This window comes from Symsagittifera roscoffensis, chromosome 9 (genome assembly GCF_963678635.1).
Source record: "Symsagittifera roscoffensis chromosome 9, txSymRosc1.1, whole genome shotgun sequence".
Classification (NCBI taxonomy): Eukaryota; Metazoa; Xenacoelomorpha; order Acoela; family Convolutidae; genus Symsagittifera; species Symsagittifera roscoffensis.
This window is the reverse complement of record NC_087070.1, coordinates 6,889,086-6,911,334: the sequence shown is the minus strand read 5'-3', so window position 1 is coordinate 6,911,334 and position 22,249 is coordinate 6,889,086. Positions and strand designations below refer to the sequence as shown.

Below are 22,249 nucleotides of genomic sequence, written 5' to 3'. Positions count from 1 at the left end.
AGAGCTCGTTTTGATTAATTTTGTCTATCCAACCGTTTAGCTACTAAATATAAATAAAAGACAATGCTTAACTGATAGAGATATTGGTGACTTGGAGCAGCTTAATCGGTCAAAACAGTGTTTTTTAGGTTAATTAACCGAATTGACTTACGCCGTCAATATAAAAAGTTTCAAGTTAGTTAAAGTCATTGGGGTTCGTTGACTGAAAAGTTTTTGCGCAATTTGCTATTAATTCGAAGGTTGAACTCAAAAGTGAAACAAAACTTTTGTAACTGTTTGAATTTTGGAAGCTTTGTTTTCAAATAAGTAGCCCAACAATCCAATCTAGCAAAATTTACAAATGTAGGTAATGCAGTATTCATCATCGTTTGCTTCCCGCACTATTTTAAAGCAAACTTTTGTGGTAAATTTTTGATTCTTTAGCTAAAGAAACTTGCTTGTGAAGCGTATAAGATATAAATATAACCGTGGCAATTTTTTGCGGCGAGTATCTTATCATATCGTTTTGTAAATAAGTAATATAAGATATAGTATCAATAGCTTGTTTTCAAAATTTCAACAGGAAACATTTGAATCTGCTCCCTAAAAGGAAGAAACATTATTTGCTGACAATGATATGAGAGGCAAGAGTAGCCGGTTTCTGTGCAGGAAGTTCCGATCAGGTTTGTTTCTATAAAGCGAAAATATCTTTTTTTCCAAGTTTGTTGTTTCTCATTGTGCAGAGGATGTAGAGAGAGGCACTAAAAAGTTTAGAGCTTAATACAGGCCTTAATTGACTAATGTTGTCTAGAAGAAAGGAGTAACAAAAAATTAAAGATCAGATTTTTTTTGTTTGAATAAAAATGAATATAAAAACAATATATTTGGTTTGTTAGTGCTGAGAAAGCGCTAAATCAAACTTCAAAAACTAATTCTTCTTGGATAAAAATAAGTTTTGCATAGTTTAAACAACAGATTTTTGATTTTTTGCTCGCGTTATTAACTCGACAAGAAATTGAAACTTTTTAGTAAATGTATTATTTTCAACGCCGAAAGCATTTTTACGCTTGCGATTACCAAGCGTTATCAAGCTGGAATATATACTTTTTTGGGGTAACAATTAGTTAAACAGAATCACTTGAAGCATCTTACCTATGGCTAAAATAAAATCAAAAGCAGACGTTGATTCGCGCAGCGAACCTGCTATAAAGACAATGGTCAATGGTTCGCATCCGACTAGGATCTGTTTTTTGTAAGCGAAAAATTGTCCGCGCGTGGAAATATCTTTAGGGACTGTTTTTTTTGCAGGCTTAGTTGCCGCAAGACCAAATTTGTCTAAATTTTGGGCATTTTCTACTCCCATTAAAAACGATTCTGGTTTCGAGCAATTTACTGAGTAGTTCCGAGAAGTTTTGCCAATTTTATTTTGCTATTTTTTGTTTTTTTTCCATGCTATTCATTAAAAATTTTTGAAAATGGTTTTCTGTATAATTTCAAGAAAAAGTTTTAAACTGTTTTCTTTACAATTTTTTTGATGAAAAAACTTTTCGCGCGTTTTAATTCTCGATATTTTGTATTTTGTCATTTTCCTAGATATAAAGAGATTGATTATAAATACTTACTTTTCTATTAGATATGGTACTGAAATGAAATTAAGCTCCTAATTTGTTTCTAAAACTAAAACAGTAAAAGTTAAGCTCCATTGTCACGCTGGTTGTGAGGGAGTTCAGGTCTTCCAATTACTTGACTTTTGGTTTGTGAAGCAAAAATAGTCAGATTTTGTTTTTCTCGATACTTCTTGAACGTATTTGAAAAGATTTTTGGCGCTAAAATCGAACGAAGATTTCCAACAACAAAAAAAAGTCCTTAAAAATTGTCAACAGCTTGATTGGTTCGTTGTGCTTGGCAGGATTCACGTTCGATTGGCAATGCTTTTCAGACTTGCATGTCCCAGAGAAAATAAAAGTTTTGGCAAAGTTTCGAAGTGTCAAGGTTTCATTGCAAATGAAGATAGATAATCTCGCAAATTTTAAATTTTATTCAGAACTAGCTTTTTTCCGAATAAACAGTTCTCTGGGAAACTGGTGTCTGATTAAATGCTTTTGCAGATTCTTGACTGTACTTTTTACAACAGTACGCAGGCAGATGAAATTAACAGCTTAAAACGAAATTTTGGATATCCGACGGTTCATAAATTTCTATCTCAATCTGAAGTCGGAACTTTTTTGTAGAATTATGTTCCTATTAACATCTAGCTGAATGTTTACACTAGCAAAGCTTGTGTGATAATATGAACTCTTTTTTCCAAACTTAGTCGCAAATATTAGTGTTCATTTTGATCAATAACCAGCTATTAAGTACATCCATTGCTAAGGATATTAACACAGACTATTATATTACAAATAGCAGTTTAGCTTCAAGATATCATGTGTATGTAGCGTAGAGGTAGGGAAGAAGACCCGCAGCAAAAAAAGAGAGTTTGAACCTGGGCAGGGTCGGATGTTTTTAATAAAATTTTTCCTTTTCTACTTAAAATGCGTCCGCTCTTTAAATTGAGGCATGTTAGTCGGTAAATTTTTTATGATTTTCAAATTGACTGGTACTGTTTATGCGTCATAACTGGCTTGTGTCACTTAGTAATTATGTAGACTCATAATTGGCGTTCGCCACTTGAGAAATTTTTTTCTACACTCAAAGTTTTACTCATTCAGTTTTTCCCATTAGCATTATCGGTCATATTTTTGATTGTGTATGCGAAATCGCCTCTGTAGATTTTGTTCTTAGCTATTTGTAAAATTTTACAAAAGGGTTCTTTGGGCCCTTATTTCAAATTTATAACATGCCGCCAATCTCGAGTTATTTGAATGTGGCTCTTTTTTTTTAAACATGTAAAGGATGGAAGTATTTCGACTTGCAAGAAATGAAAATAAAACACGAAGTCTTCATTTATGGAAAATTTTCAGTCATGTTGCCTTAATGAGTCTTCATCTAAGTTAATTTTATTTACTGAGTCGAAACTATAATAAAAATTGCTCTGTCAAATGTCCAATAATACCCGTTTTTTCAACAAAATCGCATCACAGGAATTTTTAATTCAATGCAAATGTCGAATATGTTTCCTTTAATTGGAATTTTTTTTTAATTTCTTTAGTTTTAAGCAAGCAATTCTGCTCATCGTCTAGTCTTTAAGGCAAACAAAAATTTATTTAATGTCAAGCCAATCTAGACAGTAAAATAAAAACAGTCTAATTTGACGCCTTATTTACAGCTGAGGTTAATAAATAAAGAACCAATTGCCCCTCCTTCCTTTATACGATTTGAGGAAGGCAAATTCATTTTTTTATAATTTATTTTTTTAGTAAGCCGTTCAGTTGGTGCAAAAGAGCTGTCAGATGAACTTTCAATCAAAAAAGAGTTGAAATATAAGCAACAAGTTTCAGAGATAGTTTGTAATTTTGAGCAAATAGTTTGTTAGTTCTGTAAATTTGGAGGCCTAACTTTTTTAAATTAAAGCTGATTTTTTTTTGTAAAAAATTCAATATGGCCTTGCAGATTAAAGCTCTTAAATTAAGGCAATTTGCTCTTGCGGTTATCAGATAATGAAAACTATCGATAACCGTAAGTTGATTAACAAGGATTAGCAAAGAAATGACGCTAATGTGATCTAATTTGAGAAATGATATTTCGCATATTTTGGACCAGGAGTAAAACCATAGCTACTCCATAAACTAGTGTACATTTCAAAAGGCAAGTAGGGTCCGACTGCTGTGCAGTTATCCGAATGTTACCATCATAGTAAATATTGCAAAAAAGGTTTCCTATAAATACATTCTTAATTACACTTGCGATCTTGAGATCGTGATCGTAGTGTTATAATGTCTGTCTCTTTCTTTTCCAACCTATCTCGAAAAAATTAGAGCTCAGCGTACTGTAATGCTCCTTTTTTTCTATCCTTCTTCGTTTTATCCACTTTAATAGCAGCTGATAGTTGGGAAAAAGTAAGTGCTTAAGGTCAAAACATTAGATGCGCAAGCTGGACGTCGGAGTTCGAATGCCGTAAGCGTTTTTGATTCCTAAGCTTTATTTTTTTATTTTAGCTGATGTGTTCAAAAATTGCAGTTTCGCACCTGTGTTAAATAATATTTTCTACCATTTTCATGAGTATCAGTAAGCTCCAATTATAAATCAGACGTTTCTGATTTAGTCTAAATTTTGTTCAAAATCAGTTTTGGGAATGAAGGAATGAGTGTCTGCAAGTGAATTCAACTTTGGTCTGAAAATCGAAATTATTCAGAGAAATTTGTCGCTTTGAAGGATCTTTGAAGAATCGGAACTAAAATGATAAGACTTTAGCTGACATTGTTTTTTTTTGTATTACTGAAAAAGTATCCTTTTTTGACATGGTTTTTTGTGTCACTGGAGAAATACGCCATAGTTTGCTTCTACGAGAGTGTTCGGACTCATGAAGGTACAACAAGACTGCTCTTATCAGGTCGAAGAATTGAATGTTTTGACTACCTTTCAAGGTCAATAGAGTAGTGTTCCTTAAAAAAAACAATGAAGTTTTCGGAAAAAGTAAAAAAAAAAATTTGAAAACTATACTTCATACGCTATGTAAAGTACTTAGCAATGAATTCCGCTGATAGCATAGTATAAAATAGACCAAATAGCATGCCTCAATGAAATTCAGAACTATTTCAAAGACGGAATAAACCTCCGCTGACTCGTTAATACCGCGAAATATATCGCGCCTTGGTTATCACAAATTGGAACTTTAAAAAATTCCTTCAATTTTACGAAAAATAATCACACAGTTCCTGTTTGATAAAAATTGTTATTATGAAAAAATCATTGGAATCGTGTTGTTTTTGAAATTTTTAGACGCTTTGGAAAACTTTCGTTTTTCTCAAAAACTACTCTAACGATTTTCTAAAAAGTAGCACACTACGTGTCTGCATAATTCTCTAGTCTCTTTTTACCCTACCCCACTTCCTACAGCCTTTGAAAAAGTGTGTGGGGGAAATTTTTGACCCTAATTTTTGAAATTTTTACATTTTCTCAAAAACTGCCCGTTCAAATCTGAGATTTTGGGTTCAACGGATAGAACAGATTATATGAAGCTCTCCTGCATAAGCGACTACGCCCAACAATTTTTACACAAAAAGTTATGGCCCTCAAAAAAGTCAAATTTTTGCTTTTTTGACCGTTTTTTGAAACTTTTGAGTTTTCTTGAAAAATGCAGTCCCAAGTATGAAATTTTGGTTCCAAGAGGTAGAACGGGTTGTGGGAAGTTCTGCTTAAAGCGGTTACGCCCAAATTGTTTTACACTAAAAGTTATGACCCTCGGAAAAGTCCAATTTTGACTGTTTTTTGAAACTTTTTCTTAAAAACTACATTCTCGATTCTGAGATATTGGTTTCAGTGTAAAGAATGGGTTGGGAAGCTCCACTGTATAAGCGGTTACGCTTGATTTTTTTGACGCAAAAAGTTACGACCCTCGGAAAAGTCCTTTTTTTGATTTTTTTCTCTCGTTTTTTGAAAATTTTTGACTTCATTCAAAAACAACCCACCCAAATCTAATGCTCAACATTTTAAGACTTTTTCAATCTAACACGCTCTTGTCATCACTTCAATTTTTAAGAAAAATGAAGTAATTGATGAAATTAACATATTTTGAAGTCAATAAATTGGGATTTACTTTTCTTTGCGATAGATCTGTTTTTGACCCTTCTCCTTCCGCATCAATACAAAAATTTCAAAATTTATCAAACAGGTATTTCCAGCTTTAGCTGGCCTCAAGTTATGTATAATTTACCTCTGCGATAAGCAAGCGTTTTGCAATCATGTACTACACTTTTCCGTAAATAATTTTAGGCACAGAATGATGGTAAAAATGCACGGTTGTTTAATAACCTACTAACTGTATTAGTTCCATGCAGTTAAAACGAGGCATTTAGTTGCGTTCCGTTAAGAGTTGCGAATGATTTTTTGAACGATTCCGAATGTTTTGGTACATTTTTGGCGCTGAGATTGGTCGGCTTCAATTCTGTCTGCTTACTCTTTTAATGCTTTTTTTCGAACAATTTTCTTTGGGAGTGACTGAGAGTAACATGGGAGTCATTGAGTTCTTTGAATGAAGTTGTGGAAATTTTTAATCAACCTAGAGTAAACTTTTTAAGTAAAGTAAAAAAAAATAATCAAAAAACTTTTCAAAAATTTTTTGAAAAAGTTTTCAAAAATTTTTTGATTATTTTTTATTTTTGTTATTTTTGGCTGTACAATTGATTGTAGTTATAGCATTCTTTTCGGTGCAGATAAAAAAGTTTTTGCACTTTTTTGTTATCAGTTTTTTTGAATTTTTCCATATTTGATTAAAAAAATGTTTCTCACTAGATTCTAACCCATTATCTTTTTTCATTTAGCCAATTCATTTAAGAATTAAAGACCAACTAAGTCTGAAGTTTTTTTCCTGTTTTTTTTCTTAAGTAACCTTTGTTTAGTTAAATTTATTCATCAAAATCACTGTCCCATTATTTAATAGTATATCAGTTTGGGATACCGAGATCGGTCGGCTTCAATTCCGTCGGCTTTTTTTTCCCAATAGTTTTCTTCTTTCAATTTTTGTTATTATGAACCAGAGATTTCTGCAGGTCTGAATCACCCTCTTAAACCCTCCATAACAAATTGAGAAAATTTAAACATGAAAATTGGTCAATATTTTTGAAAAAGCAAATTGTTTTTGAAAATCAATTTTCAGTTTTTTAGTTTGTTTATTATTACTGGTCGAAACTTTCGAGGTTTTTTGCGCGACTTTTTTTTATGACTTGTGGTGCAAAATTCTGCTTCGCGTCTGTGTTAAATTTGAGCTCAGCACGACGAAACTTTTCGGTTGATATGAAAACAATTCCGTCCAAAAATTCTTGTTAAAAAGTCGAATTTTGTCTGGCGAAAAAAACACTCCCAGCACAATTATTCGTCACTTTCTTTGGAAATCGGAAGAGTTGTAGCTAAATTACTATTCAAATCGTTGATTTTCTTTCGCTTTCCATTGCCCTGCGGTGTTGTAGTCTGAATAATGGAATTAGTCGTCCAGTTTAATTTTTTTCGCAAAAACCGACTAAAGGGGCTGCATTATAGTATATCACCCTACTTAAGTTTTGAGTTTGATTTTTACGTGAATTTCTCTGTACATAGTCTCTCGCTTCATCTGCCTATCAATTCATGATTTGAAATTGTTTCCTGCCAATTAACGCGGATTACTTAATGCACACCTTTTGCACTGTAGCTTTGGCAGGATTTTTAGCGGGTTTTCCGAAAAAAATGATAGTTTAAGGAATCATAGAATCATAAACGTACTAATTACTCATATATAGGTCTTGGTGATTTTTTTTTGGAAAAAATTTGTTCACGCTTAAGTGTGGTTTTTCGCTTTATGACTTTCTATTTCTTTTCAACATCACAACATCACTTCATTTCCGTTGTTAAAAGGAAGTCAAGCTCCCCTACCGAACAGCAAAAGTGTAAATGTCACAAAAAACGTGATCGACTTTAGTTTTGAAAGTGGATGTTAGTTTTCGGATTTCCCAGCTGGATAAAATTTTACCTATTGGTCCAGTTTTCTGAAAATAAGTTAATTTTAACAAAAAAAAAGCTGTTTATAAAAGTTTTTTCTCAAAATTCAAAGGCCTTTGAAGTTTTCTTTAAGGCCATTTATATTTCTGTCTGTTTTTTTTCTGTTTCTTTGCATTCATGACTCTTTTCCAATGGTCTGTTTGCTAGCTTTAGGGCTGTCATTTAAAGATTTTTTATGCTCTTTTGAACCACTCTCTTTAAAAAAAGTTTGAGCTGACGGCAATTTTGACTAGAAATATCACTTTTTGGAATAGTTTGACCAAAAAAAATGTGTTTTTGGGGAGCCAAAGAAGCCTAAAAAATAAGGGTTCAAGCCGAAAATTGATGATATAAAATGGTATTAAATCAGAAATCGCTTACGTAGCAGTATTTAGACAACCGCGTACTAACCAATCAGAATCGAGACAAATGAAGATATCAAATTCAATTCTTCCTTGTCTCGATTCTGATTGGTCAATACAGTGTCTGAATACGCGGTTGTCTAAATACAGACCGCACTCCTCAGAATTCAGAGGCAAGTGGTTCTATCTTGTCACGCTACTGCTGTAGTTCAAAACCGATATTGCTCTTTATCTACATAATAATAGTTTATTATTAGTTTATTACTAGTTAAAAGCGATACAAAGACACGGCAATAAACTGAATAATCCAGAGCACCAAAATATTGTTGTCAAAAACTTTTCCTTCATCCAGTGCGTTTCCTGCTACTCTCAATCGAAAACGAATTATGTAGAGGATGCAGATGCATAAGCCAATCATGTTCTCTCTCATCAAATCTCCGAAATTTGATATGATGTCAATTTTCCCTCTGGTTTGTAAGAGAAACGTGTTGTTTTTCCACATTTGGTAAGCTTTATTGGGGGCTAGCAGAACTGAAAATAGGAAAATTACAGCTGCGCCGGAGCTGAGTATGAGTTGTTTGATGAACAACCCAGCTGTCGATTTGCTTAGGTCGGAAAAGTGACATTCGCCTGATGATGAATTTTCACTGGAGTTGAGAGAAGTCTTGTTCATCATAATACAGACTACTAGTTCGACGAAACTGATGGATAAAAATATACCGAGCACTTTTTTGTGATTGGTTGAAGTGGCGAGTTGCCGATCGTTGACTGAAATCAAAACACTTGTTTCCAGTCATAACTAAATTTCTGCAATTTTCTTTTTAAATCAAGTTTCATCGTGGAAAAGTATTTTGGTGTGTGTGTGTGTGTGTGTGCGTGCGTGTGTGTGTGTGTGTGCGTGCGTGTGTATGTGTGTGTGGAAGTTACTTAACGACTGTCCTTGTGAATGGATTCGAAGTCTCCAATAATCGATTTTCTTTCATAATGATGGATTTTTTTGCAGAAATTTCTATTTAAACCAAACCGTAAATAGATCAAGTAAACTATCGCCACCACGAAACACTAATTTGAAATTTTGTGTTTTAGATGCGGTTAGTGTTTGTTTCGAGTTGTATTTAGCCAAATAAACTTCAGCGACATGTGAAATCTAATTTAAAGAAATTGTAGGTTTGATTTTAGACGACATACTGGTTTCTGTGAAATATTTGAGTTGAAGCAGCAGTGAGTATCTTCATTTGAATTTAATCTGTTCGATATTTACGCTTGCGAACTTTGGTGATTAAAGCTTGCCATCTGTATGTTTGCGTGACAACATCGTCTGTTTTCGACTCTTTGTGCATTATTTTCATAGAGGGTGTTTTGAAAACACGTTCTTTATGATTTCTCTCAATTCACTAATATTTTGTTTAATGAAGCCATTCTTTTTGCAATAGACCGCAAGAATTTGCCGAATTTGGATGATTTATTAATTAGATTGGACTGTGTTTTGTTCGCGAATGTTCTTGCAATTTATCAAGTTTTTACTGCATTTTGTGCTGAACAAGTTTCTACAGTACCCATTTAAAATAAAGCGATTAAAAGGAACTAAAACAACGTTTTCAGAGTCGTTTTTCTCAAATTCTGTTGACTTTGGACAAAAAATGAGAAAGACATAGTGTTTGGAACTTCATCGGAACTTTTATGGTGCAATTTATTATGGTGCAATTTTTAACCAATGATGTAAGAATAACTAAATTGAGCCTGTTTCCCGCCCTAGTTTTGAACCAAATGAACTGGCCCGTTTTAAAGAAGTTTTTGTTAGTTGAATACTTTGAAAAAGAAATAGCTCCATGAAAATGCTGATTACTCTAGCGGTCAGCGTAGTGTATTAGTACGAACCTTCTTTTTTCTAACCTATTTCTTAAATCAATCTTAAACAGTTCATTGAAAGTGGAAAGTGCTCAACTATTTGAGATCACTTTTGCTATAATCAAGATCTAGCACTGGATATTTCATAGCATTTGTTTTCTACTTCAATTGTGGTTAGTGTTTGGTATGTATTAAGTGTACGTGGCTCAGTGGTTAGTGCGTGAGACTCACGCATAGTCTCTAAGTCGCAGATCGAATCCGACTCTTAGGTGAATTTTTACTAATTCGAGGCTCTCTATTTTTCTTATTTCACTTTTTACCGCGTTCTCGCTTGTGTTTGCGAAGCGAAGCTTCGCCTCTGTCTGTCATTTCAAACGATTACGTCTCAAATGGCATAGTTCCCAAATGGCATAAAAATGAAAAATTTCCAAAATGGCATAAATTTCATGCAACAGTTGCATTGAAAAAAGCGAGATCAATTTTTTCGTGAACAATGTGAAAAAATCAATCAAATTGTCAATTCAAATGTTGATTGACATTTTCTCTTGGAAAAGTCGTAGAATTTTTTAATCAAAAGCAAGGAGCATAAGCTTGCGGTTATTAATAAGCTTTTTGTGGTCAATTTTTTTGACAAATTTGTTGCGTAAATTTGTTTGAAAGCAGTTATATCCAAATCTTGTTCACATGCTTTTGTTCCTGACAAAATGTTAAAATTAGTAACTGATAGAAAACGTTTAAAGTACAATAAAAACTTGAAATTTATGCCATTTGGGAAAAAGTTTCCATTTTTGTGCCATTTGGGAATTATGCCATCTGGGAAGTTACCACTCCAAACCCTGTTTGTCTTCGTCATTTTTTGTCCAAAGTCAACTGAATTTGAGGAAAAAATTGTATGTATTTTTTACCTTTAAAAGCTTGTTCAGCACAAAATGCAGAGAAAATTCGATAAAACCGCTAAAACATGCGTGCACAAAATACAATCCAATCTAAGGTAATATATCATTAGACGTCAGCAAATTTTTGCTGTTTATTGCAAAACGAATAGCTTCAATAAACAAAATATTGGTGAAATGAGAGAGAATTCTTAAAAAACTGATTTTGAAACACCTGCACTTCATATCAAAACCAAAAGTTTCTCGGAGGTACCGTATTTTCAATCTCACCTGTTATTTCGAGCCAGTTGATTGCAATTTGGCAATAGCAGCCACCTAGTATGGAGAAGATAAACATGGCCAGTGCCGTGTAGCAATCTTGATCTTCTTCGGCCAAGTTTCTTTTCACACCAGCGAAATGAAGTACTAACAGAGCTGCAGATTACAACTTAAATTTAGACAACATTTTAAAAAATTTATATGAACGAATCGAGAGTTTTCACGACGGAAGGCAGATTGAAAAAAACGCAGTTTTCAAAATACGATCAAACATTAAGCAGTAAACAACCGTCTTGTTAGCGAAAATTCAGGCCCCAAAATTGCACTAAATTTTAAACATTTTAAAATTGAGCATTTTCTGGAAGATTTGAAAAATGTCGCGTTTTTTGACGCGCGTTTTCTTTCATTTTTATAAAGGCGAAACCATCGACGTTTTTAAGTTCAAACGGACAGATGTTAATGTCGTAAAATAGTACCAAAAAGTTGACTCTTTTGGTGTGTTTTTTCTAAAATCCAGAAAAAAAAGATACCTGATTATGATTTATTCAAGCTAGTTAAGTTCCTAGTAAATTATTAATTCTTACCTGTAGATATGAACAGTAGTAACAAAGGTATGTAAAATATATCAAAGTCTTTCGCTTTTCCGTTTTCAATTTTGGCAGCAAGCCGGTAAAAATTTCTTGAAGTCTGGTAAATGGACCAAATTGAAGTTATTACAGCTGTATAGCGTAATACAGTTTCTGTTTCGAAAGAATCATTCATTTATTCGTGTGTTTGCTTGAATTATGAAACGATATTAATCACAGAAATAGAATTCAAGACTGCTCGTAGCAAGGCGAAGCCCTGAATGGTCCGTCTGTTTGTTTAAGTGGCCCAATTAATTTTTGGCATATAGTTTCGATGAATATTATGAAATTGAATTTTTTTTATTAGACTCACACTTAAGTAAAAACGTCTGGTACTAAAAAAACATCACAATTGTTTTGAACAAAAAAAACCCACCCCAATCATAAATAATCTGCCTTTTTCTTCGAAAGTCGGAACAAAAATAGTCGAAGTACTTGAAATGTAAAGAAACTCCTCTGACTTTTCGGTAAATTTGCTTTGTTGGTAAATATAATGAAAATAAAAATTCTCACTTTTTTTAGTGGTAGCTACTAAAAGAAGTCCAGTGAAGCCGCTGCTTTTTATCTATATTTGTTCATGTCACAGAGGAAAGACAATCGCTTTAATGCTTTTTCGCAATAAAGATTTAATTTGTTTATTCAGCTAAATCTAACTTTGATGATTAAAAAAGAAATTGCGGTAATGTTTTGTGCATTTTTAGTCAATTATACGACATTTGAACCAACGGGCTAAAAAAAGAGAGAAAATAAAATGGCTTCCTTTTTTCTAATTGTAGCTTGTGGGCAATGCATTTCGGGTCTAATTCTTATTTTTCTCTTCAAATTATGGGCAGCAATTTGGTAGTAATTGACTCCTGCTTTCGAATTAAACAACTAATAATGAGCCACAATTCGTGTGAATCAGTTGAGCAACAATTGGTAATAAGCGAAGAAAGATTCTATCGGTATTATCTCCCCTAACTGACCCGTAAGGAACGAGAGATGAAACTGAAAGTTTTTATCACAAAATTGGGTGAAATTACAAAACAAAGTTCATGCTAATAAAATTAATCCGGCCAAAACGAAACAGTTCTTTCTTCGATTTCGACAGGTTCTTTTTTTCTGTTTTTTTTTTGTCTGCCGTTTCTCTACATAAGTTTCACAATTATGTGTCCAAATACGTTCTGAATTTCTTTTAATTCAAATTTGTGCAATATTCTCAGATAGTTTTTTATTTTGAGTATCACCGCCCCTGTAAAAAAAAGTCAAAGAAAAAAATCTACCTTTAATCAACTTTTTTGATCAACTTTTTCAATATATTTAATCAACTTTTTTGAAGCAAAATTTTTTTTCAGCTTTAAAGGGCAGTCAGAACATTCTGGGCATCATTAACAAGTAGCGAACGTTGCACAGCTCTGTTCTGCTCAGCTATGTTCCTCTTAGATTGCGCGGGAGTGATTTGCGCGTGAAATGGTGTTTTCTGTCTAAATATTTTAATAGATAAAAATGCAAGTAAAGGGGTTGTAAAAATTAAGTAGCCACTAAACCCGAACAGGACTGCTCGTTTCAGGTCAACGGCCCGAATGTTCCAACTGCCCTCTAATATATCGGTAGTAGTTTTAAAACTAAAATCCATAAATTTTCAAAAAGCATTTGACAATTTTTCATTTTTTGTTTCGACTTTCGATACGAAAGTAACGGAATATTTGTGCTCGGGGTGGGTTTTTTTTTCTTCAGACAAATTTCGACTTTTAAACTAGCCATGTTTGACGGAATTTTTTTATATCATTCAAAAGGTATTGATGTCCTGAGCTTAAATTTGAAAAGATATTTCACCTGTGATCAGTTTGCGTAAAGTTATGGGGGTTTAAAGATTGCCATTTTGACCAATTTGGGACAATTAACGCGCGATATATTTCGCGCTATTAATGCGTAAGCGGAGATTTAATCTGTCTTAGAAATCGTTCCAAATTGGTTGAAAGAAGCTGCCTTGCCATAATTGATTTGTTACAAGGAGCAAAATTTATCCTTTTTTGCTTTATATGGCGTGTGGGTGGATGATTTTCAAAAAAAAATCAAATTTTAGAAAAGAAAAATTCCATTTTTTTAATTAAATTTATTTTTTTCATTTTATTACTGCTCCATAAACCTTAAAAGGCAGTCGGAACATTCAGGACTTCGCCCTGATACGAGCAGGTCTTGTTTGTTTTTGTAGTTAAATCTTCCATGCAAGGTCAAATACAGATAGATTTCTCAGTTAGTACAAGATCTTTGAACTCTTGAAATACTTCATTTCAATTGGGACTGATTGCACTGGCCACAATGATTTAAATCGCCACAATGATTTAAATGAACAAGACTGCTCGTATATCAGGGCAAAGCCCTGAATGTTCCGACTGTCCCTTAATTCTTATCGAACGGTTTTTGCAAAAGAAAATATTGAAAACCTAGAAATTTTAGATAATATTAAAGTGTGAAATGTTGAGTCGTACGAAATCAATAGGACCGACCCGATTTGCTAGCCTCAATTCAAATTCGAATGATTTTGTTGTGCGGAATAATTATCCGCGCAAAAATAATTCGCGTCACGCTCTCAGCAATATAATTCCTTCAAAGCGCAAATAATTTAGTCCACAACATGGTCAATTTGGCAATTATCTAACCCTCAAAACTTTACAGAAAACAATCGGATGTAAGGTATCTTTTTATATTTGAACTCAGGATGTTACAAAGTGGTAAAAAGTAATAGCGCAATAGTAAATCCAAATTTGGTAAGTTTCAAACCCGTATATTTTACAAAACACATTCACAGGGACAACTTCTTTTTGCTCCGACTTTCCTAACGAAAATAACGGAACATTTTTGCTCGGGATAGTTTTTTCTTCAGACAAATTTCGACTTTTTAATTAGCCAATTTTGACGGAATTATGTTAATATCATTCAAACGGCATTGTTGTCCTGAGCTTAATTTTGAAAAAAAATTCTATCTGTGATCATTTTTTGTAAAATTATTGTGTTTTAAAGATGGCCAATTTGGGACAATCAAAGCGCGATATATTTCGCGCTATCAACGCGTAGGCGGAGATTTAAACCGTCTTAGAATATGATACAAATTGGTTGAGGGAAGCTTATTTGCTGTAATTGATTTGTTTCTAGGAGCGAGATCTATCACTTTGTGTTTAATATGCTGTGTGGGTGGATGATTTTCACAAAAAAAAAACTCAATTTAAATTTTTTTCCCTTTTGTTTTGCTACTTTTATTTTAATCATAATGCTGCTCCATAGATCTTAAAAGGCAGTCGGAATATTCATGGCTTCGCCCTTATACGAGTAGTTTTGTACATTTTGAGTTCAAAACTCAATATCTTTCAGACGGTTTTACAAATGCCGTCAAAAATGGTTGATAAAACAATTAAATTTAGTCTCAATATAAAAACCGAGCACAAACACTCTGTCACTTTCTTTGGAAGGCGTAACAATAAAAATCAGAGCTTACGAAAACGTAGTAATTATTGTGCTTAATACTAATGGGTTCTGTTATAAATTGTCGCCGCCTTTCAATTATTAGGTAACTAGAAGCTAACTGGTAATAAAAGGAAACTTGAAGCTCGGGCGAGGAAGGAAACAAAAGCGTCGGGCGAGTTTTTCTCATCTAGTTTCTGTTTAACTCCCTGGTGATATTTTTCAGCATTAAAGCTAAAACCAATTCAATTTCAGCACTGTTCCGCAATTAACAGATCAAATTAAACTCCTCCTTCGGAAGTCAGTTTGACGTGAGGAACGTTAATTGACTTAAGTCACCTTTTCAATCAGTAAGGATATTTCAACTGCTTGCTAGACTGTTTCTTTGTAATTATTGTTGCGACCATTTGAAAATTGGAGAGGATCTCTGTATCCGAGTGTGTTTTAATTTTTTCTTTTTTGCTCCGACCATTTGAAAACCGGGGAGAAACTTTGTATTCGGGTGTCTTTTAGTTTTGTTCTTTTGTTTGTTTTCCACGTAAAATCAGAAACCACAATTAATCATCGGAGCGGGTTGAGTAATAATTTATATTAAAACCTTTTCAGTCTTTATTCGAACGACATAAAAAAGTTTCGAAAAAATTTCTGAGTATCGAGAAAAACGGGTTTGAAGTTTTTCATTTTCGGTCTTTTTTTCGAGTGAAAAAGGTGTGTCAACATAAAGTTTGCAGGCTTAAAATAGCTTATTTAAGCTCAATTCAAGCCGTGAGAACTTATTTTCACTCGAGCAAAGTTATTACATGAATTTTTTTAGCGCCATTTTGGAATCCAAAAATTCCAAAAATTTCCTCATAAAAATAAATTTCTTAAAATTTCACAATTTTTTTTTCGTTATCTAGTCATTTTTTACAGAAACATTTTTCCAATGCCTATTTGAATTTTGCGGTCGAATAAAACTTTTTGTTTTGGTTTATTTGCAGATCTTACTATAACACCACACAGAAAAAAAACTATACTAATTTAAAATTGTTTGTATAGTCGGAAAATTATAGTTGGGCAAACTAATCTGGTACAATTAACAGGCAATAAATTGAGTTCTTGTAACGCGAGTAAACGGCAGATTATTGTGTTCCAAATTGATTTTAGAGAAGTCTTTTCTCTTATTATTAGGATATAAGACGCTAATTACATCGCCTTGTAGTTTACATTAAGATGGGGGAAAGGGGATTCGACTTTTTTTTTATTGTTTTATCAACATTTTAGCCAAATTTTTTTTTTAATGAACTTAAAAAGCAGCCAAAACATTCAGGTCTTGCAACAGGCAGTCTGGTTTGTTAATATGGTGTTCGAATGTGTATGAAAACAAAACAGTTATTAAATCTTCATTATGCAAAGGGCTACCGAGCTCTATAATGAAACTAAGGCAAGACTGCTTGTATATCGGGGCGAAGTTTCTTAAGCTCCGATTGCACTTTAAGGCCAATTTAAAAAAATTTCTTGTTAAAATAATTTTTTTTTTAATTTATCACCCTTCGCGCGTGTGTAAACTACAAAGATATATAAGTAGCGGTGGCAGGACAATCTACCCTATTCCAAACTACCCTATACCATTCTACCCTATGCCATTATATCCTACATACCAATCTACCCTATGCCAATCTACCCTATACTAATCTACCCTATACTAATCTGCCCTATATACCATAATGAGGTATCATAATGTAATCTTTCAAAGTCCTAATTAGAATCGGAAAGATACAGCACGTGTTAATTCATTTGAGTCTAAATTTTTGGACTCAATTTGAGTCTTTCACTTAAGGAAATTGTTCTAAAGACTAAATCGCAATTAGAGCCTCAAAATCTGAAATTTTTTCAATTAACAAGTTTTAATCCCCAATTTTCAAAATCACGTACAAGAATGAAACCAAAACTACGTCATTATATCAATTTTCTTTGGAATAACATCTACTAAAATGAGTCAAATTTCTTGGGGTTTATCCCAACAGAATCGGCGAACGCTTGTAATCGGTGGCCACGAGTTTACGAAAAAACAGGAAACAAAGAATGGAAACATTCACTGGAAGTGTTCAAGATGGGGGTCCCATAAATGCAAAACGACAGCAATAACCAGAGAAAACGATCTTATTTCCTGTAGAAATGAGCACACGCACGAAGTATTTCCTGGTCGTTCGGATGCAAGGCTTCTCGTGCAGAAAATGAAACAGGACACAAAAATACAGCAAGTACCAGTCAACAGCATAATTATAGCAAACGGCCTGCAGTCTGTCTCCGAAGAAAAAGCAGTTCAATTAGCTCTTCCTTGCCGGTCGGCTATTAACCGGGCCCTCAATCGACAGAAGGTAAATGATAGACCTACGTTGCCTCCAATTGTCGACAGACATTTTGAAGTGCCAAAGCAACATGAGGATTTTTGCGTCTTCGATAGCGGCATTGAAGATCCAGAAAGGGTGTTGATTTTTGGAGATCGGGACAATATCCAGAGTTTGATATTACATCGAGATGTTTGGCTGTGTGATGGAACGTTCAAAGTTTGCCCGATTCAGTTTTATCAACTCTACACCATCCACATTCAACTCGCTGGCTTTTACCCCCCCTGCATTTATGCACTGTTGCCCATCATGATCTCAATTTGTCATTGCGCTTAATTCCAGCTCTAAGTTTCGTACCAGTTGAAATGGTCAATGCTGCTTTTGACTTGGTCATTGAGGAAATCGAAAACGTGTCGGACAAATTTGATCTTGACGACAATATCACTCAAAAACTTGATGAGGTAGCCTCATACTTTCAGCGCACCTACATTAAAGGCGAAACCATCGGAAGGAATTCTCGCGAACCTCTCTTCCCAGTAAACCTTTGGAATCATTCCGAAGAAGCAGCTGCTGGGTTAATAAGGACAACAAATGCTGTAGAAGGCTGGCATCTTGGCGTTGCTACTCTCTTCAAAGGAAACCACCCATCCGTTCACACCTTTCTGGAACAAATAAAACTGGATGCTGCAAATCAGAAGTTTAATATAATGAAAGCAATGGGAGGAAACAGCAACCCCAGTCGAAAGAAGTACAGGGAATTGAACGAGAAAGTGAAAAACATTTGCAAAAATTTTAACAAAGATTCTATTTTAACCTATTTGTATTCTCTCGCGCAATTAAGTCATTCCTAACTCAGTTTATTTTAACAAACTTTGTGAATTTTTCAAAAATTCAATTTAATTTCTAAAAAACATACACTTTTTGAGGTTCCCGTGGCCGTAGAGGGCTGAAATTTTGGGAGGTAATAGAGGCCAATACCAAAAGAATTTTACCTTCTCCCTCACCCCGCCCCCCAGTACCGCCTTGGCCTGGTACTGGGGGGTCTACCCCTCCTTTTGTGATCAACTAGTCAAACCCTCAGTAATTTTCGAATTTCATTCAAAATTTGACTTCTTGGTGATTTGATCTTTCGACCTTTTGATTTTCAAACACAGGCATTATCCGCTACGCTATGTCGACTTGATGTGATATGACTTTTGTTTGTTTAAGAAATAGCCGCAACGCATTTCTATAGCAACATTGGATTAAAATTTCTGTTCGTTCATGCTTTGAACTCATTTCCATTTTGAACGCGCAAGTTTTACGTTGCTTTGATATTTTGTTCACGTGCGTCAATTATTCTTTGATCATAATTAATGGTTCTTTGATTTGTTCGGAAACATACTGTTTCGGATTCTTCAAGAGGATGGGGTAAGTTTCAATTGCTTTAATTATAGGGTAGAATGGTATAGGGTAGATTGGTATAGGGTAGATTGGTATGTAGGATAGAATAGTATAGGGGTAGATTAGCATAGGGTAGATTGGAATAGGGTAGAATGTCATGGAACCATAAGTAGCTCCTCATTTGCTAAAAATAAGACCAAATGACTTGCCTGAATTCAATTTGGAACTCAATAAACAGCCCTTTAAGCGTGTTTTAGGAATTTATCGCTCATTATCCCAAATTGGTCCTATTAGCAACATCCAAATCCTTAACTTTACGAAAAATGATTCCAGATAAAACATTTTGCTTAAGTTTGAGCTTTAAGCAACAATGTTTTTTTGAGACGGTATAAAAATTCCCTCAAAAACGCAAAGTTTAATAGTAGAAAAAAAGGCTGCATGAAAAAACCCCAAGCATAAATGTTTTGCACTTTTTTCGAAAGTCGGAACAATTATATGGTGCGGTTTACTGAAGAAGAGTAAATGATTCATCTTTACAATTGGCTAATTGCTGGCTAACTCCAAAAATGTTGATTTCAAAAACCTTCAACAACTTCAGATAGTTTCTGAAGAAAGAGTAGTAATCGAAAGATGATAGCTGCATTTTTTTAAAAAAAACTTAAGACTGATTTTGCCAAAGCAAAACTATAGATGTTCTTGTTGTTCGTCAACGTGCTTGAAATATTTTTTTGTTTGAACTTATGATGTAAATTTTCAAAAACATCAATTTTTAAGCTTTCCCCCAATAATGCGAAGTCAAAAATGTTATTGTTAGCGTCTTCCAACCCATTGTATAGATATTTGAGCAGACCTCAATTCAGTTCTGAGTGCTTTTTACCGCCTACGCTGTTCGCTAGTGTTAAATTGATAGTTTCGCGCGCATCAATTTAACCAAAATTGATCTGTTTGGTCTTTTTCAAACCCTCATATTTTTACGAAATAAATGGCTTTAATTACAAAATTGAGACCTACTACTTCAAAAATGGAGAACCAACACCTCATGTTTTGAGTAATTGGGCGGTCTTTATTATAATCATGAAATCATAACTGATAAAAAAGGTAAGAAAAATAAATAAAAGTAGCGCAGAACGTTCCAACCACAATTCTCGAAAGTATGAAAACAAAAAATTTAGCAAGTTTTAGTGGTTTTTTTCTTCTCTTAGAAGGCGACTGATAAAAGTCGAAAATTGCAAAAATTGGAAGTAACAACAAAACTGAGGTAATGCACTCCAAATCACTCCTGAAAGGGCTTCAGTATGAAACACCACTTGATTAATTTCAAGTTTTGCTTAGGATAGTCCTAACGGGCCGAAGAAAGACAGGTTTATCCATAACTTCTTCCTTTTTCTTTGTGAAGTGGTCTGAAAATAAAGAAAACCCTTCAAAATAAGCATACACTTGTTAATTCACGGTAGTTTTTTTTTCGAAGAGTACAAAAGTATCATTTCGATGACTGTAATTACTAGTAGCTCTAAGTTTTGACCAAAATGAGGAATAAATATGCTTGGGTTGGCCTTTTCTTATTTAGACCAATTTTAGAAGAAAAATTAAAAGCAGGGGGGTTGATCCGGAGAACTCGGATTGTGACGTGAGTGTACTTGCACTAGCCTAACGGCAGTTAGAACCTGCTCGAACAATAAAACTACATAGTTTCAACACGCAAATTTCTCACGCATGGCGAGTTAATCCGCAATCATAATTTTTCCAAATCGAATTGGGGCAAACTATAATGTGACGCATTTGAAAAAATTACCTTCAAGTATTTCAAAGATATTTCACCAAAATCGAGGTAATACATTTGGCCTAATTCGTAAAGTTAATGCTCAAGCAATATCCATTTTTTAAAAGCGTTGCAATAATTTAACTTTGTCTGCATTGTGCTCAGCTAGTTGACTCAAACTTGAATTGCTAACCAACAAAATTATCAGTTTGTACATGGCATTGAGAATGGGGGAAATTGCACTTAAATAAAAATTTTGCTTTCTTCATCAAATCATTTGCATAACTTGTGGAATATATTTTTTCAACAATTTGCTCATTAACTAGTTTTATTTTTTTCCAACAATGTGTCTCTATTGTAGCGTATTCTAAACTTCTTGCGTGTTGTGGCAGAAACTTCTAAAATTGTCCCAAGTTTGCTTTTATATCTGGTCACTAAATTTGTTTCTAAATTAGTTTTGAAATCTAATCATTCTCGACAAAAAAATTTCTTTTCTTCCCCTCCCCCGTCCACAAAAAAGAAGCAGCGCTGAGTTTGCATGGAAGGAAACATAACTCAATGAGAGCAAGCCGGAATATCGAACTTAAGGTTGAGTATTTGTCATTAAGCTCTTCATTTATTTCATGAAACTTCGGACATTTATGTTTTGTTACAAGTTTTTTTCTGAACTAAAATTGAACCAGAGTGCTCGTATCAGGGCGAAGCCTTGATTGTTCTAACTACCCTATAAGGCCTATGGAGCAACAATAACATGAAAAAATTAAATGTATCAAATAAAACGATTTTTTTTATTTTGAGATTTTTTGTGAAAATCATCCCCCCACACGCCTTCATAAAAAACAAAAAACTAAATTTTCCCAGTAAAATTCAATTATGGCAGATAAGCTTCCTTCAACCAATTTGGAAGGATTTCTGAGACGGTTTACATTTCTCTTTGCGCGTTAATAGTGCGAAATTTATATTGCGCGTTAATTGTCTCAAATTGGCCAAAATGGCAATCTTTAAACACGCATAGTTAACAAAAAACTATCAGAGGGGAAATATGTGTTTAAATTTAAGCTCGGGACAAAAAAAAAACTTTGGAAAAAACCACCCCGAGCACAAATGTTCCGTTACTTTCGTTACGAATGCTGGAACAATAAATTAATGTAAACGTTGACTCCCTAAGGCAGAAGGAGTGCAAAGTTAATCAAAAACCGTTCACTCTAAAAATCCTTTCAGGAAAAATTAATTTTTTGTATCGAATTCAGCTAATTAAGTTTGCTTGCAACATTTTAGTCTTTTGAGAGCCAATTTTTTGAATACTCATCAATTCATATCAAACCAATTCATATTCTCCTGTCCTTGCGTCCCGGTGGAAAATATGTCTCTCTAGTTTTGTAAGAAAATTCAACTAATCAAAGTAAAAACTTACAGTGATGTTCAAAATACTCAAAATAGTTAATGAAAACTGGTCTGATTTTTCATTTAAAGTTACGCCGCAGCGAAGTGCGCCTGAAAAGGAACAAGTCTCTAATAAACAATCTCACGATATAGTCATAATAAGATTTCTCGTATCAGGACAAAGCACTGAATGTTTTGACTGCCCTTTAACTCGCCTCGAATTGCTTTGTTTGAGGTAAAAGAGATATTTCAAGCTATGAAATTTAGGCTGATAAAATCCAATTTTGAGTATAAAAGTTTAGAAATTTTATGGAGTTAGTAGCGCCAATTAGCCTATTGCCTGAACTAAATTTGTAACAATTTTATAGTGCTGAAT

At 33.8% G+C, this 22,249-nt stretch overlaps 1 long non-coding RNA gene across 1 annotated transcript; it reads right to left on the bottom strand.

Annotated features, from left to right (window-relative positions):
* Nucleotides 1–8,273: 8,273 nt before the first annotated feature.
* LOC134854565 (uncharacterized) lies at nt 8,274–11,941 on the bottom strand. Its single transcript, XR_010164412.1, has 3 exons — nt 11,536–11,941; nt 10,964–11,107; nt 8,274–8,720 (listed from the first exon to the last, which is right to left on the bottom strand). It is a non-coding gene; the product is annotated as an uncharacterized LOC134854565 (long non-coding RNA).
* Nucleotides 11,942–22,249: the final 10,308 nt, after the last annotated feature.